The sequence below is a fragment of the Lissotriton vulgaris genome, chromosome 8 (assembly GCF_964263255.1).
Source record: "Lissotriton vulgaris chromosome 8, aLisVul1.2, whole genome shotgun sequence".
Classification (NCBI taxonomy): Eukaryota; Metazoa; Chordata; class Amphibia; order Caudata; family Salamandridae; genus Lissotriton; species Lissotriton vulgaris.
In genome coordinates this window covers 906352850-906369130 of record NC_141696.1, presented here as the reverse complement: position 1 = coordinate 906369130, position 16281 = coordinate 906352850, and positions in this window count along the sequence as shown.

The window sequence follows — 16281 nt, the reverse complement described above, 5'->3', positions numbered from 1 at the left end:
TGAATGTTGAATGTTTCTATTGTTTCATAAACAATGAAAGAGTAACATTCACAATTATCGCAATACCCTATTCCAAGGGTCCACATTCAGTATTTATTGCGCATATAAAAAACTCCATACTGTACGTTATCAGTATTTACTAAGTGCATAATTGGTATCATGAAGGGCAAATGCCTCAAAAAGATGGTCTAGGTTTTGAATAATGTGACCAACTACATAAAAAAGTAATCTCAAAGAAATAAGGATTGCATTGGTAACACGTGGCACTATTGAAGCTAAAGTGTTGTGGCATACCCACCTTCAATGAAACTGTACCGGATTGCAAAGGATATATTTTAAAACCTGATCAATGCTTAATACAACATACTAAAATGGCACCATGAACATGGCTTGATTTAGCTAACCACTAACTCTTTTTATTAGACAGTATCGCAATGGGAAAAGAATGATCATGAACACATTTCTTCACTTTCTGATATACAGCATCTCCTGGTAATATGTTTATAAAATGCTGAGATTTAAACAATATTTAGAGATGTAAACAATATTTAATTAGAGGACCTGAATGAATCCCCTTAAAATATGATTGTCAGAGAGTAGGTGGAACCCTTCCCAGTTTAATAATCACAATCTAGTTAGGGATTAACACAAGTCTCAATGTACATTCTACTGAACCCTGCTGTTTGACTTGTCATCCTTAGAGTGGTCTTCCCCGAACAATTTTGCATGATTACTTCCACTTTTTGCTGTATCTTTTTATTGGCCTTAGGAGTCTGAGCACTTTATCACTGCTAACCAGTGCTAAAGTGCATGTTCTTCTCCCCTACACATGATGTCATTAATGTATACCCAATTGACCAATGTATTTAACTTAGAAGTCCCTTGTAAATTGGTATACAATATACCCAGGGCCTGTAATCTAAATGCTTTGAGTGGATAAGCTGCACTGGTTGTGTCAACCACAAAAGCGGCCTTTCAAACCTGTCTCAGACCTGAGCATGCAGTTTACTGCCAATTCGACTTGACATTTAAAATCACTTGCCAAAACTGAAGCTCCTCTTTTATTACATATAAGTCACCCCTACGGTAGGCTCTAGCAGCCCTAAGGGCAGGGTGATGTGTAACTAAAAAATAGTGCATATACTTTAAAGTTTTACATGTCCAGGTGGTGACAACAGCTAAAATAATGCTTCACTACTGTGGGGCCTACTCCTCTCATGGGCTAGCTTCAGGAATTCCTTAAAACAGTTTAAAGCTGTAATTCCTGATAGAATAGTAATGATAAATCCTCGTTACTGGTGAAGTTGGAATTAACATTACTGTTTTAGAAATGCCACTTTTAGAAATTGAAAAAGAACAGAGCTGTTAGCTATCATATTATAATACTGTGTTCTACTTTAACAGACTAAGACCTATCACTGTTTGCATTGGTCTTTATAGTTTATTTACTTTTCTTTTGATACTGTTTTCGGTAGATCATTTTATTTTATCTTTTAAGTCAGAGACAGGAAAAACACTGTTTGTTTTGACAATAAACATGCAAACAAACTACAACAATATCACAAACATCACAAATGCACAAATATGGATCGATTGAAACTGAATTACAGTATTCAGCCAGTCATTATTTTCACAGCAACAATAAACTAGATTTTTAGATCAGCTAGTAATTCCTCTGTACGTTGCTGATCAATGGGAACAAATGTTCAAGCGGATGTATGACGGGCTATTACCACGCGTACCGGTACAACGCGTGTTTTTCAACGCAAGTCGTTACCACGACTTACTCTGTAGGGTGCGGACTTAGGAATAGTTTAATTTACTATTCCAACACCAGTCCCCGTGGATAGTAGGGAAGGTGCTGGAATAGCAAATTAGCTATTCTTTGTCCTTGAGCGTCCTCCAGTGCAAGTCGTGGTTACGACTTGCGTTGTAAGAGACGCGTCGTAATGGTAGCGCGGGGTAACATCCGCGTCGTAAAGGATGTTCCCCGTTCAAGCTCATAAATTGTGCAGACTTTCAAAAAGATCCCTTAGGGGTGTGGCCTGACTAGCTATGGAGTAGGATGTGTGTTGCAGGAGCTCCGGACCGCCGCCCTCATTTTTAGCAATTCTAAGCAGCTTAATATTTGCAAGGAGGGCACTTACCGGGCCCCCCGCATGGCGGAAGACCCTGAAAGTCCGAATTGAGCCCCATTGGCCCCCAGAATCGAGAAGTGGCAGTCTACCCTGGGCCTGTGGGTGAGTGTGTGGCCCTGGCGAGCCTGGTCACCATCTTCAGAGACTGGGGCCTACCTGCATCTGCTGAGAGAAGGCGTCCTCTGAGCCCTGTAGGTGCGCTGGAGGAAGGAGGAAGTGGAGAGGCAGCAGTGGCAGTGAGGGGGCCGCTGTACTATCGTTGCTGGGATTGATCACTCACAGGGGCTTCTGCGACCAGGGACCAGCGCTGCCGGGGGGTAAGTGGGGACCGCAGCCGGGCTGAGTGCTGAGGTGCCCTGCTGCCACCGCGAGCAACCCGAGTGTGTGTATTCTTCTGCGGCCGGCCGGGAGGAGCGACGACAGAGGTGGGGGGCCAGTGAGAGACTTCTCCCGCCGAATGACAGCAACCTGCCATTTTAGTTCCCTGGGTCCCGGCTGCTGCTCAGCCGGGTATATCATCAGCAGGAATAAAGGCGGAACGGACTGTGTAGGGGCCGCTGGAAATCGCGGGTATGTACTGCATTTGAGGAGTTGGGGGCAACTGGAGACTGCTGCTGTATAGGGAGAGGGGCTGCCTTTGTTGACTCGCAGCCCCCCCCCACCATTTGGGGCCTGTATAGCCCTTCTTTGGCCACTGTGCTGGCGGGGCGCTGGAGGTGGGTGCGGAAGCCTTATTCTTCTGACCCCAAAGACTGAAGCGAGTTGTGGGGCTTTTTAAGAGATCTCTTTTCAACCTTTCCCAGCTGAGCACCCCAGTGCTGATGGCCTAGTAAAAGGCCCTCCATGTGAGTAGGGGCCTACGCTGGGACCGAGGGGCCCTCAGTGAGAAGTGAGTACCCCGATCACCTCCTTGCGCCTTTAAAGCCGGGAGGTTGCTGGACTAGTGGCGTTCCTTATCCATCCCCGCATGGAGGTTGCAGCTTGCATTGGGTAAAGGCTTGGACTGTGGGAGAGCGGGGGCCTGAGACACAGCAGCTGTAGGAAGGTAGTGACTGGGCCTTGTGCAGTGCTCCTTGCGCCTAGAGCAGCTGTGAGGGCGGTGCGGAGACCGTGGGGTCTTGGGAATGGCCCCAGGGCGAAGACTGCCTGCTGCCACCCAGCAGGAGGGTATGTGAATACCCCCTTGGTGCGGCCTAGAATCTGGCTTTGCATGGTGGAGCTGGAGCACAGACTGCGACGAAGGCCCTGGTAGGAGTGTGGGGACAGAACTGGCAGGAGGGAGCCAAGAAACTTTGGAGGTGTGACCGCCACATTGACTTCTGTAGCCCAGGGGGGCATGGGCGCTGACATTGGCTTGGCCCATCTCCCCAGCTCTTACTTGTAATTCCTTACTGCCTCACTGGTGGGCACGGCTGCTGGGATGTTGGGGGGCTGGGGTGAATTGCGGGGGCCCTGCTTGCCGGTTTCTCGCCTGACCACCACTGCGGGGTGACTCTAAGGGGACGCAGCATCGGTCTTGGGCCTACTGGCCCCCCTGGCTGGGCAGGACTGCTTGGAACAATAGCGGGCCCCTAAGACATTGCAGCCCCAATCCCGGGGCCCCCATGACTTCTTTCATTGTCCCTTTGACCTGAGCATGGATGGCTGCCCCTATTGACCCCTAGTGTGTTTGAAGTGGAGAACTGTGGCTCCGGGGGGGTCCTGGGGTTTGTATAGAGACACTCCTGTAACACAGACTCTTGAGGAGGCATTGACCCTGGGTCGGAGCAAGCTGCGCGGATTCCTACTCGCCTTCTGGGATCTTGGCGGAGCGGGTGGATGATGACCTGGTATGCCTGTGGCGAAGACCTGTTGAATGCGCCCCCCTTCACGGTGGCCTTGCACCTGGGCTGTGTTTTCCTGCGGGAGTGGGGTGGTCCACCCCTGCCCTGATCTTTGAGATTTGTATCTACAGGAGGCATCTCACCCCGGTGGCGCGTCCGGGCGCTGGACACTGAAGCAGTAGTAGCACTACCTAGTGCCCCCTGCATTTAAAGCTTGATAGACTCCCTGAGGGCCTCAAACAATAGCGAGAACCAGTGTGACTTAGAGCCGCCCCAGGGCATCAGCACGCCAAGGGATATCTCTTCTTTTGTGATGATGCGCTCCAAAGGGAATAAGGAGACCCTGGGGGCGGTCCCCAAAGATAACACTGTTACAGCAATGTGGAGCGCGGTGGGGGCAACAGCCCCGGCCGAGATGGACCCAACGCCTGAAGGGGATTTGCCGCCGATTACACAGGCGGTTATGGCCTCCTTTATGGCCGAGTTGAAGACGGAGATCGGCTCCCTGCGTTCTGAGGTGCACTCCTGTGTCCGAGTACTCCGAAAAGAGGTGACGGATCTGGGCAAATGGGTGGACGGCCTGGAGAGGACGGTGGACGCTCGCATGGACTACCAGGAGCAATTATGGCAGCCCTTGGCCATCCTGGAGGAACAACACATAGAACTGCAGCAGGAGGACCTGGAGAACCAGAGCTGCAGGAATAACCTCCATATCCGGGGGTTCCTCTCGTAGCAAAGGGAAAGGACATCCTGACGTATGTGGCTCAACTCCTACACGAGGTGTGGGGTGACGGCGATGCCTCTCCGCCGACCCTGGACTAGCCTCTTCGGGTGTCTGGACCCGCGTGGAGGCCAGGAGTGCTACCGGACATCCTCACCAGAGTCAAATGTAAATGTAAATGTAAATGTATAGGCATTTATATAGCGCACTACTTACCCGTAGGGTCCCAAGGCGCTTCGACCGCTGCGAAACCCTTCCTGGCTTCCCTGAGAGATGGTCCCTTAATGGGTATCTCCAGGGTGAGACCAGGCATCCCCGGCGGTCTGGTGGGGCCGTTAGTGAAGATGAGGCAAGCTAATGCCCAGAGTTGCCGAGTGTGATCGCTGATCAGAGTGGGCACTGAGGCGAGAGAATTATCGAGTCCGCTGACCCTGGTCCAGAAACCTGCCACGCCGGGAATCGAACCCTGGTCCCGGGCCGTCCTCTGCTCTCGGGTCTGCCGCCTCTAACCAGTGAGTCCACTACTTTACCGAAACAGAGGCCATTCTTAAGGCGGCAATTAGTAGGCAGTACCTCACATATGACGGGCATAAAATCTAGATCTTCCAGGACTTGGCTCCTAACACCTTGAAGAGACGGCTTCCCTTCAAGCCAGTGACGGACAAGCTGCGAACCCTGGGTGTTTCCTTTAAATGGGGGCATCCATTTGCCCTCATTTTTGAGAGGGAATCCAAGCGCAGGGTGCTGCGGTCCTACAGAGAAGTGGCTAAACTACTTCGTCTCCTGACTACGCCGCCTGCCAGCCCCACCCGTCCCCTGCCTCTGACGCGGGTGCCTGCCAGACCCTCATGGTCCACTGTGCGTCGCGACCCCGTTCACCTCCTCTTGATGAGCGCTCATCTTCGAATGCCAAGAAGGACATTATAGAGCATATTAGGTCCTTGGAGGGGGACGCAGGAGGAGCCACTCAACGTTCATCACCCCCTTGACAGCGACACGATGCTTCCCTAACAGATTGTGCTGCGTGATCCGGGTCTCACCCCTCTCTACACTGGGATAGAGGACTAGGCTAATGTTCACACATTGCTCTGGCCACCTGAATGCAGCGTAGGTGGTTCCGGAGCTCCTTGCCTGGATAAATTTCAACGCAGCTGCAGGCTTACCCCAACTGTTCTTGTGAGAGTGACATCTCTGGGACTATCCAAACCCTGGGGTTTAGGATGTCCGATCCCTGGAAAAGGACACTGTGGCTCGGTTGGCCAATGTTGGTCTATTCTCTGTTTTCTCTCTCTTTTTTTTTCATTCCCACTTTTCTATTCTATCTTCTCTTGACTACTAGGTATGGCGGGCGGGTGATACCGCAGATTCCACATGACTCCCCAGCTGTGCAACATAGGCCCATCTGCATGTTTACCCTTACCCTGAGCTTGCTTCTACAGTGGCAGGAAGGACTGATTTGGGTTTGGACAAGACTGCGACCCTCCCAAGACCCTTAAAAGTAATACCGCTTAACGTTAAGGGCCTCAATTCTGCTAATAAGTGGCGGCAAACATGGCGATATCTTCTCCAATCCAACCCTGATATTATCTTCCTCCAAGAAACTCACCTCCTTAAAGCTGATGTAATGTGCATGGCGCACTCTAAATACCCCCTCCAATTCTGGGCTGCAGCGGACACCAAAACGGCAGAAGTGGCGATTTTGTGCAGAAGTTGCATCAGCCTTGGGGAGGCTAAGCCCTTCAAGAGCGCAGATGGACGCTTCATGGCGGGGCCATGTCCTCCAGTCTTCAGAAACAGATTACAGATCTTGGTCTCCTAGACATGTGGCGATACCACTCGCCGGGAGTGCGGGATTATTCATATTACTCTCATGTCTACCATTTGTACACGCGCATTGACTACCTGTTTGTATCTCACGCCCTGGTGAGGGACATTCTGGCAGCGTCGATGTTGAACATATCGCTCTCTGACCATGCACATGTTGAGCTGCTCCTGCAGGACCCGGCCGCCATGGTTGCTCTTGCTGCCGAGTATTCTCCGGGACCCAGCTGAGGTGGATAGCATATGTGCCGCCATTGACTCCCACTTTGCCAATAACGATATCCAGGAAAACGCCTTTTTCCGTGGTGTGGAACGCCTTCAAGGCCACGATACGTGTGCACATCACCTCTCTCTCGATTGCGCGGGCGCTGGAGGCTCGACATCTTGAAGACACTCAGGACCAGGAGCAACCCTCGCATACATCCCCGCGGCAGCTGGCGAATCTTCGGGGACAGCTCTGCCTCTTGCGCGCTAATAAAGCAGAAACCTCCCTACTAGCACTGAAACAGAGGTACTTTGAAGGGGAGATAAGGTGGGCAGGCGACTGGTGAGACGTTTACGAGAATGGGCGGCCAAGGCCCATATAGCTAATATACAGTTACCGAATGGAGCGAGGGTTACCACGGAGCGGGCCAAATCCAAAGATTTCCGGGAATACTATGCTGCCCCCTACATGGGGGAGGAACGATCGCAGGATCTCCTTACAGAAGTGCTGGACAGATGAACTTGGACCCCGATACAGCCCTCTCATGCTAGAACCCTGGAAGACCCTCTCTCTGCTGAGGAATTAATGGCAGCCCTAAAAGATCCCCCGCTTGGTTAGACGCCGGGCCCAGACGGCCTGCCCCTATCCTTTTATCACATGTTTCAAGCACAACTCCAGCCTCATCTCCTGAGGCTGTATAACTCCTTTTCCAACACGGAACCGCCAACGTCCTCTATGGGTATGGCAGAGAAAGCTCTGATCCCTAAGACGGGGAAGGACCCTACGCTTTGTGCCTCTTACTGTCCCATAGCCCTGTTAGATTCAGACTTGAAAATGTATACCAAAATACGTGCCAAACGTTTGGATCCCCACATGCCTGGTGGATCCGGACCAAGTTGCCTTCATCCGCAATCGCCAGGGGACAGATAATGTATGAAGAATCGCACACTTGGTGGGGAAGGAACACCACTGGAACATCCCGTAATGCCTCCGATCGCTTGACGCAGAGAAGGCATTCAACCGGGTGGATTGGGCCTTCCTCCCGGCAGTACTGCATAGAATTGGGCTAGGGCAGAAAATGGTGCCCATGATTATGGCGCCATATCTTGCCAGAGGCGCGGATTAGAGTGAACGGGAAACTTACTGAACCTTTTACTATTCATCGGGGTACTCAACAGGGTTGTCCCCTGTCCCTGCTGCTATTTGCCCTAGTGCATTAGCCGCTAGCACCAGACATACATGGCATCTCTCTTATGGCAGACAGAGCAAGTTGGTGCTCTTTGCAGACGATCTCATCCTCACACTCTCACGCCCTCTGGAGTTTCTCCCAACCCTGCATTCTCTGTTGCAGACCTTCAAGCGGGCCTCCGGTCTCAAAATTAACCATGACAAATCCTGGGCACTTAATCTCCTGATTCCACAGTATCTGGGTCTGCAGTTGACTTCCTTCCTGAACACGTGGTCCCAGGTGAACTGGAGAGAGTGTAAGTGGGCTGTTCTCGAGGAGCTGAGGGGATGGAAACCCTTTGTGATATCTTGACCGGGCAGACCTAATGCCATTAAGATGTCAGTACACCGCAAAATATTATATTTATTCCAATGCCTTCCCACTCCCATTCCTCTGCATCAGATACAGGGCCTTCAACGCGAGCTTACCACATTCATATGGGGAGGGCGTAGACCGCGGTTTTCTCACAAGATTCTCTTGCTACCGCGGGACAAAGGGAGACTGGCTTGTCCCAACCTCATGGATTACAACTTGGTTTCCCATCTCCGCTTTGGACGGAATGGACAACAACTGAGAGTGAAAAGGTTTGGCTACACATGGATAGAATGGTAACTGGGCGTACCATTTGGGATCTCACATGGCTTCACCGAGAGGTACGCTCCCGAAGTGCCAATATGGTGGTGCCCACCAAAACGGTCCTGGATATCTGGGGAAGGGTGGCGGTGCACAGAGGCCTCACAACATTCCCCTCTCCGTATACGCCATCAAAGGAAATCCATTATTCCCTTCGGCCCATCGCATGTAAGCTTTTACTAAGTGGGCGCAAGGGGAACTATTTGAAGGGGAGGCTCTCTCAAAACGTTTGTTCAGTGTAGAGAAGAGTTTTATCTCCAAGTTGTGGCAGGGCTGCAGTATGCACAGCTGTGGCATTGGGTCTCCGCGGCAGTGAAGCATCAGGCAGCTACCCGCACATTCACTCCCTTTGAGCTGCTGGTCCGCTCCTTCAATGAATCGGGCCTGGTTTCCCGGATCTATCAGATCCTGCAGCATCCCTGGAAACGCCTTCCAATCAATACCACCGTCAATGGCAGATGACGTCCGCTACGGAAATCACACCTCCACAATGGAGTCGCCTATGGTGAGATACCCCCAAGGTCTATCGCAGCGTCCCACAGTAAGAGAATGCTTATAAAATCATGACACAATGGTACTATGCACCCACACACTTACATAAGATGTTCCCTGCGGCTTCCCCCCCAGTGTTGGAGGTGTTCAATTGCTCCTGGAGATTTTGTACACATTTGGTGGGCCTGCCCACTACTGACCCTGATCTGGAAGGAGGTCTTCAGCCATATTAAAGGGGTGTTGGGGTTCCCCCTGCCTGAAGCCACAAGCATGATTCTTTGGGGCATTAAACCTGCCAACCTGAAGGCACTCACCCGCAGCGATTGGATTCTAGCGCTTCAGATGTTCAGAGCTGCTAAACAGCTTATAGCGCTATACTGGAAGAAAGCAGAGCCCCCTCCAATTGCTTCTTGGTATGTGCGCTTATGGCAGGTTCTTACTATGGAGCTCTTTACAGCGTGGCTGCAAGCATGAGACACCCGTTTTAAAGCTGTCTGGCAACCTCTGATTAAATACCTTTGCGCGATAGAGCATGTATGTTACATGCCCACTAAGCTTAGAGCGTTGTGACTTTTTGAAGATGCTATACTCCCGCCAGCTCCTGAGAGATTGCTTCTGCAAGCAGAACCCCTAGTAGCGTAACCCCCCCACGTGGACGGTGGGGCCTGCAAGGGGCTAGAACTATGTATTCAATCCTCCGGCCCGCACATGCCACTCCTTCTCTTCTGACTTTTTTCTTTTCTCATCTATCTACTCTTCTTCTGGCAGCTCTTGATCTTAGTTTGCCTTTTTAGTACCACTTGCCCATGAATTCAAGTTCTGGTTCCCTAGAGGTTGTGTCCATTCCTGCTCCACTTCGAGATTGCCCAATCTAATGCACTACGCGGCCGGTCCCACAGGGGTTGTAGGCTACATGCTGTGTTAAAACTTGTTCCTTGTATTGCATTTCTCGTGTAACAACTGAACCGCTTGCAAACGCTGCCAGACCTGTATAGGGTTGAAGGCTTAACGCTGTGTACATTTAGACCTGTGCTTTGTTCCCGCCCTATTTTCTTTATCTTTCTTTCCCCCCTAAAGTTCGAAAATAAAATAGACTTTGAAACAAAAAAAGATCCCTTAGAGCAGAACCTATTTCCATACTAATGTTTCCCAAATGGTGAAAAGTGCTGATGCGTTTCCAACCCCAATATTTTTCTTGGGATTTTCCACAGGGCTGTAACTGAATGTAATATGCTACATCCTTTATCTGTATATCTTTTTCTTAATCAATGAAAATGCAACGCTCATGTCATGAACCATCCAGTTTCCCATTGCGTTCGAAAGGAATTTCGTCAACTCCTATCCCCATAAATTGCAGTTATAATTCAATTTTCTTCGGCAGTTCTTCCTTCGACTTTGTTGTTACATTTCCTCCAACTGCATCGTAGAAAGTGGACATTTCTCCGCTCTTACTGCTCTGTGTGACTTGCAGCCTGTCTCCAAATACATGCCTAGGTGGGGTGACAGCTACACTTTGTGCATTCCCTCTAGACAGCCACAAACACAGGAAGGGTGGGTGTGACAGAGAACTTATCTGAATTCATCTGCATTCTGATAGCTCTTTTTGGGAAGGAAGAGGGAGGGGGAGCTAACACACCTGAATAGGCAGTGTTCTGTGTCCCCCACAAAGGGCTGATTACCCCAACACATATCCTTGCAGACAGGGCTGGGGTGAAAGGGGACCTGTGCACTTCAAGGGCCTGCTTTGAAATCACCCTCCCTCTTCAAAGGCACATTTAGGTATACGTACTGGAGCTCTGACCCTACCAAGATATTACACGCCTGTTCCTGTGAAGAACTCTGCCAGGAATAAAGACTGTTGTACTTCAAGGATTGCCACTCTGCCTAACCGCTGCTCTGAAGAAACTGCTTCCTGTTTTGCTGAGCTGCCCTGCTGCCTGATGAGCTCTGCCCTGCTAAGGACAAGGACTGGATCCATCTCACTTGAACCCAGAATGCCCCAAGGGCTTGCTGGCTGGCCCCTTGTTCTGAAGTCTTAGGGCCATTAAAGACTTCCTTGAACTCTGCAACAGCACATGGACTCTGCCATCATTGAGTCCTACCAAGTGGTGACAATCCAGTCTTGGGTCCTTGAAAGGGAATTTCTGCTTTTCAGAATAATCAAAATCAATGCGGTGAAGACTTTGCACCAATATGAACTGACGCATTGTCCTTTGATGCTGACGCAGGAGCTGTTTGACAACATTGCCTCAACGGAGTGGACGGCTTGATGATGAAGAAGAGTGCAGCTCAGTGACAATGCAGCACCTGCATCGTGAAGGGGTTCAATGCCAAAGTCTTCTTAGACTTCGACAATCAGCGCTGACACTTTGCTTCCAACCATGGGCTCAACGATGACGCCTCCTCTCGTCGAATCTTTGGTGTTGACGGTTGCTCCATCTAAGGTACTGTGTCAGCAGGACCTACCTAAGTCTTGTAGCCTGCCAGTCCTCCATTGATGTTGGCCTTCACTTTGGATTTACCCCAGTCCAGTGCGACCTCAAGTAACCCCTTAGTGCTATTAACTTCTAAGCACTATTTTTGGTTTACATTTTTAACAATCCATAACTCTGGTTCTACCTACTGGATTTTTGTCTGGATTTTCTCATAAAAACATTCTTGATATTTTAAACTTTGTGAAGTATTTTGGGGGATTTTGGAGTACTCATTGTGTTACTTTGTGTGTGTGTGTTTCACAAATACTATACACAATGCCTCTTTAGATAAACCTAACTGGTGTGTGCCAAGCTACCTGAGGGTGAGCACAGTTTATCTTTTAGTGTGTATCTAGCTTACCCAGAGTATAGTGGTGGTTTATGCCTGGCCAGGGTGCGTATCTCAGCCAACCAGGAAACCCATTTCTATCAGTATTGTACTCTGGCACCATGAGATACAAAAAAAAGTCATGGTATTTACACGAGCACAATTGCTATAAATTGATAAAATGGGCACTTTAAACACAACCAAATTACCTCCACAATTGAACAGTTTTCGGTGAAGGAGGCAGTGGTGTCATCTCATAGAAATAGGGGAATTGCACATCTTCCAGATGAGGAGGGTTTTGGACACAACTGTAAATTACAATACATCACTTGTGCAGTCTAAGCTGCAATGGGAGTGAGATCCAAAGCATGATCTTCATGGATGTAGGATTCTTCTTCTTCATTTCTTGTTAAACAAATAATACGTTGTGATGTGAAATCCTAAATTTCTCGATGGGTGGCACGTTTCTAATAACTTATCCAAGTACACCAGTGTTTGACTATGTAACAAAATATTGGTGGTACAGATGAATCTGAAGGCTGTTCATTACTTTACAGGTAGGCAATAGAGGGACTTTAGAAGGGGCATGTCACATCTGTATCTTTTCATGCCAGCTCTTTAAACTTGGTGATTAATTTATTAGAAAAGCTGATATTGGCATAAGAGATCTGTAAGCATTACAGAAATTGTCAAAAATAGGAGAAGGAGGCCATCAAAACCTCTTAGGAGATTTAAGAGGTAGAAAGCCAAGGGCTTTAATTGGGCAGGTCCAGGTGGACCTTGGACTTGGCAGTTACTAAAAAATAACTTTTGAACAGGTCTCTCTTGTCCCTCTATATTCATGTCCTTCATTTTACTAGCAAAAAGACATTGATTTTTGTGCATTGATTGTAAAAAGTCCATATGGTGTTCCTTTTCCGAAATGCAATCCCTCTTTTACTTCATCTTCCTCTCCCAAGGAGTGTTTCTTTTTTGAAGATGTTGTGTTTTTCTTTTTATCTTTTATTCAACAGATGTCTCTTGCATACTTTGGACTAAGTCACCTCCAAGTGTCTGAGTGAGTTCAGGTTGTGATGAGTCACGGTGCCTGTTCCGCAAGTTCCTTTTCAGTGGATTATAAAGGTGTGAAGAATCATTGGACTCTATGGGGAGTACATAGAGCGATGATCTCGTATGTGGTAATTGCTATTTTATGGTAGTGTGTGAATGAGGTACACAGTTATAAAAATAGGAACAGCAGCAAAGGAAATAAAATGCAGTGATTGAGAATGCTTTGTGCATTGAGGGAAGTGAAGTGGAGATCAAATGATGCGCATACAGAATGAAAGATTTAAAAGGCAATGCTGAAAAGGAAAGAGACAACGTGTGAGATATGTAGATTAAAGATTTTAGAAAGATTTGGGGAGATAAAGGGTGCAAGGGTGTAAAGAGTGAGAGACTGGAAACGAAAGTAGTGTGAAGGGGAGAATTTGAGTGTTTGAGACACTTCAAAGATCACTACCCCCTCACAGAACTTAGTAATATGTCTGGATGTAATAACAGAAAACTCACCGAGGGTCACATGGTATACTGAGTGAAGCAAAGGATTTTAGTTTACATGTTTTAGGCCATACCTGTAAATACATAGGCCAAGCCTCCTGGAAAGGATTCATAATTACTCATCTTTTTCTGTGCTTATTTGAGAGACCCCATCTAATTTCACCCCACTTAAAGCCCTGGAAAAGCCAATTTGCAGATAGCTTTCATTTAGGAAGTGGAGCAAAATATGTGGTGGAGCAGCAAGCCTATGTTCTGGGTTCAGGTACTCAAGACCAGGGACTTGGGTCAAAAAAAAGTGAGCAGGATTGACCATACCAAGGAGGAGCATTTAATTTGTCTTACCATTGGGGCTTGACCTTTTTTTCTACATCCAGCACTGACAACAAAAATAATAAGTGTTGGTATTAAGTGAAATAATAGTAATATTGCCCCTTAATTCATCCATATCGAAGCACCAAGAATACAAGCGTTAGACATGAGGGCTAGAAATTCAAAGAAAGAAAATATTAAAAAATGAACCACAGACTATGGTGAACGACATTTCAGATCAAATTCCAGCCTAATGGCAGACTAGGAAAAAATAGAATAGACACATTTACAGAGGGTTCTTCAGATTTGTAGAAAAAGCGGACAAACAACTGGAGCTAAAGCTTGCCTTTATAGGAATTTGAGGGATCTTATTAACATGAAAGAGATAGATATAACCTTTGTTTTTAAAGTAATAAACGATAACTCAGACTCCCAGATATTTATAAGATTGTATAGCTTCCAATTGATTCTGCCTAATTTACCATTTAAATTACTGGATTGTTTTGCCAACACTATTATCTTTGCTTTGGTACAGTGGATGGATGTTTAAGTGATTCTGTAAGTTATAAGTATTAACGTTTTCTAGGGGGTGCTATAGAGTATATATTGTTGTCTGAATACATCAGAAAGAAATATAATTTCCTCCTACTTTCATAAGAAGCAGTTTTGCCACCTTAAACATTCACCACTTTAGCTGTGCAAATAAAAAAGTTTCATGGGACCATTTGTTACTGTTCCCAGGAGCTGTAACATAGTGGCTAAAGCTGCCAACTTTGGTTCATGGGACCTATGTATGACGAAGGCTACTTCAACTCAAAGGAGTTGCACATATGGCGACAAGGCTGGCCTGAACCAGGTTTGCGGTACGGTGGGCTGTGACCTCTAGGGGAAGACCATTGTGAAATTGGCTGACCTGGTATGCAGTCCCAGAAGCACTAGAATGCTTCTGAGGTTGTCCCAGCTATTGCGGCAGCCCAGCCCATAAAAGGCACTATGAGGTGGGGAGCAGGGTCTCTTTTTCCTCTCTTTCGCGCCAGCTAATGAAAGAGGACGGGTTGGGATTGATCCAATCTCTTGTAATTCAAGCCTGCATTACAGCCATGCAAATACAAATAAAACATGTTGTAGCCCTGGAACTAGGCTGACCCACATTTCCCAGACCACACCCGGTTATTACCAGCTGGCCGGTTATGCTGATCGGATGCCCCAAAATTAAAAAAAAAACTGTCCAATAAGAGAAAAGAATTCAGAATGTTTGGGGCAGGAAAAAGAACATGTGTACCGCATCAGCGGCAAATTGACCACACCTATTACATTTTGTCCCTGTGGTCGAGCTCCATTTAGAGATCTTCCTAGGAGTATAATATAGGTCATGTATAGCCATAAAGTGCTGTGAGCGCTTCATTCCTGTAATGAGGACTCGATTGGCAAGCATGATGGATTCAGGAATATTAGTTTCGGCTATCTCAAGCTTAGTTGCCCATTTCATTTGACAGCTATCCATATCATCTGAAAATACTTTAATCAGATAAGAGTAGAATTGGCCAATTTATGTTTTTTCCGCCATGCTTTCAATAAGAGGAATTTTATTCATTTGATGTTCTGTTACTGACCCTACAGTCTGTAGGAAACTACGGATCTGAAGAAATCTGTAAAAATCATTTTTTGGTAAACCAAAATTATTCTGTAGGTCAGTAAAGGAGACTAAATGTCCCCCTTGAAACAGATCCCCAAAGTACGGGTTTCCTTTAATACTCCACTTAGTGACAATTTGGTCGCAGAAAATGAAGGGTAGTAAATCAGAAGAGGTTAGTGGATTATATACATTTAACTTCAACATTCCCATCTGGCGTCTAACTAATTTCCACACAGTGTAGGCAGATTTTAAGATCCTAAATTTGGTCTTCTTAAAGTAGCTAGGTTCGACTATCTTCACCAAGCATCCCTTTATCTCTTCATCCATCACAGGCTCATAAATAGATGGAGTGTTGCACGGAGGGGTTTGCGCTTTATCCCCGAGTACCATTGGACTGATAGATTGTAAAGATGCAGCTACGTAATAAAACAAAAAGTAAGGAATGCCCCATCCACCCCATTCTTTAGGGAGAACCATTTTTTTAAAAGCTCTATGCTGTCGTTTATAACCCCACAAAAATCTGGAAGACGCGCTCTCCAGTTTTTTAAAGCAAGTAGCAGGGAATTCAATAATGATTGTACGAAACATATACAAGGGTTTAGGTAAGATCAACATCTTTAACACATTAGCTCTGCCATATAAAGACAAATAAAGGTGGTCTAATCTTTCTAATGTCGTATTGATTTTAGCCATCGCGGTGTTGATATTTAGTTCTGGAATATTAGAGACTGGGAGAGAGATCTTAATTCCCAAGTATGTAACTTCAGGAACAGTGGCTATAGTAGCGGGCGGATTGCCTCCAACATGCAGGATCTGATTTTTGGATAGATTCAGTTTGTAGCCAGAAAAAGATCCAAACTGTGCTGCTAGATCGTTGATAGCAGGGAGTGTAGTTCCTATATCTGTTGTGACTACAACTATGTCATCTGCATAA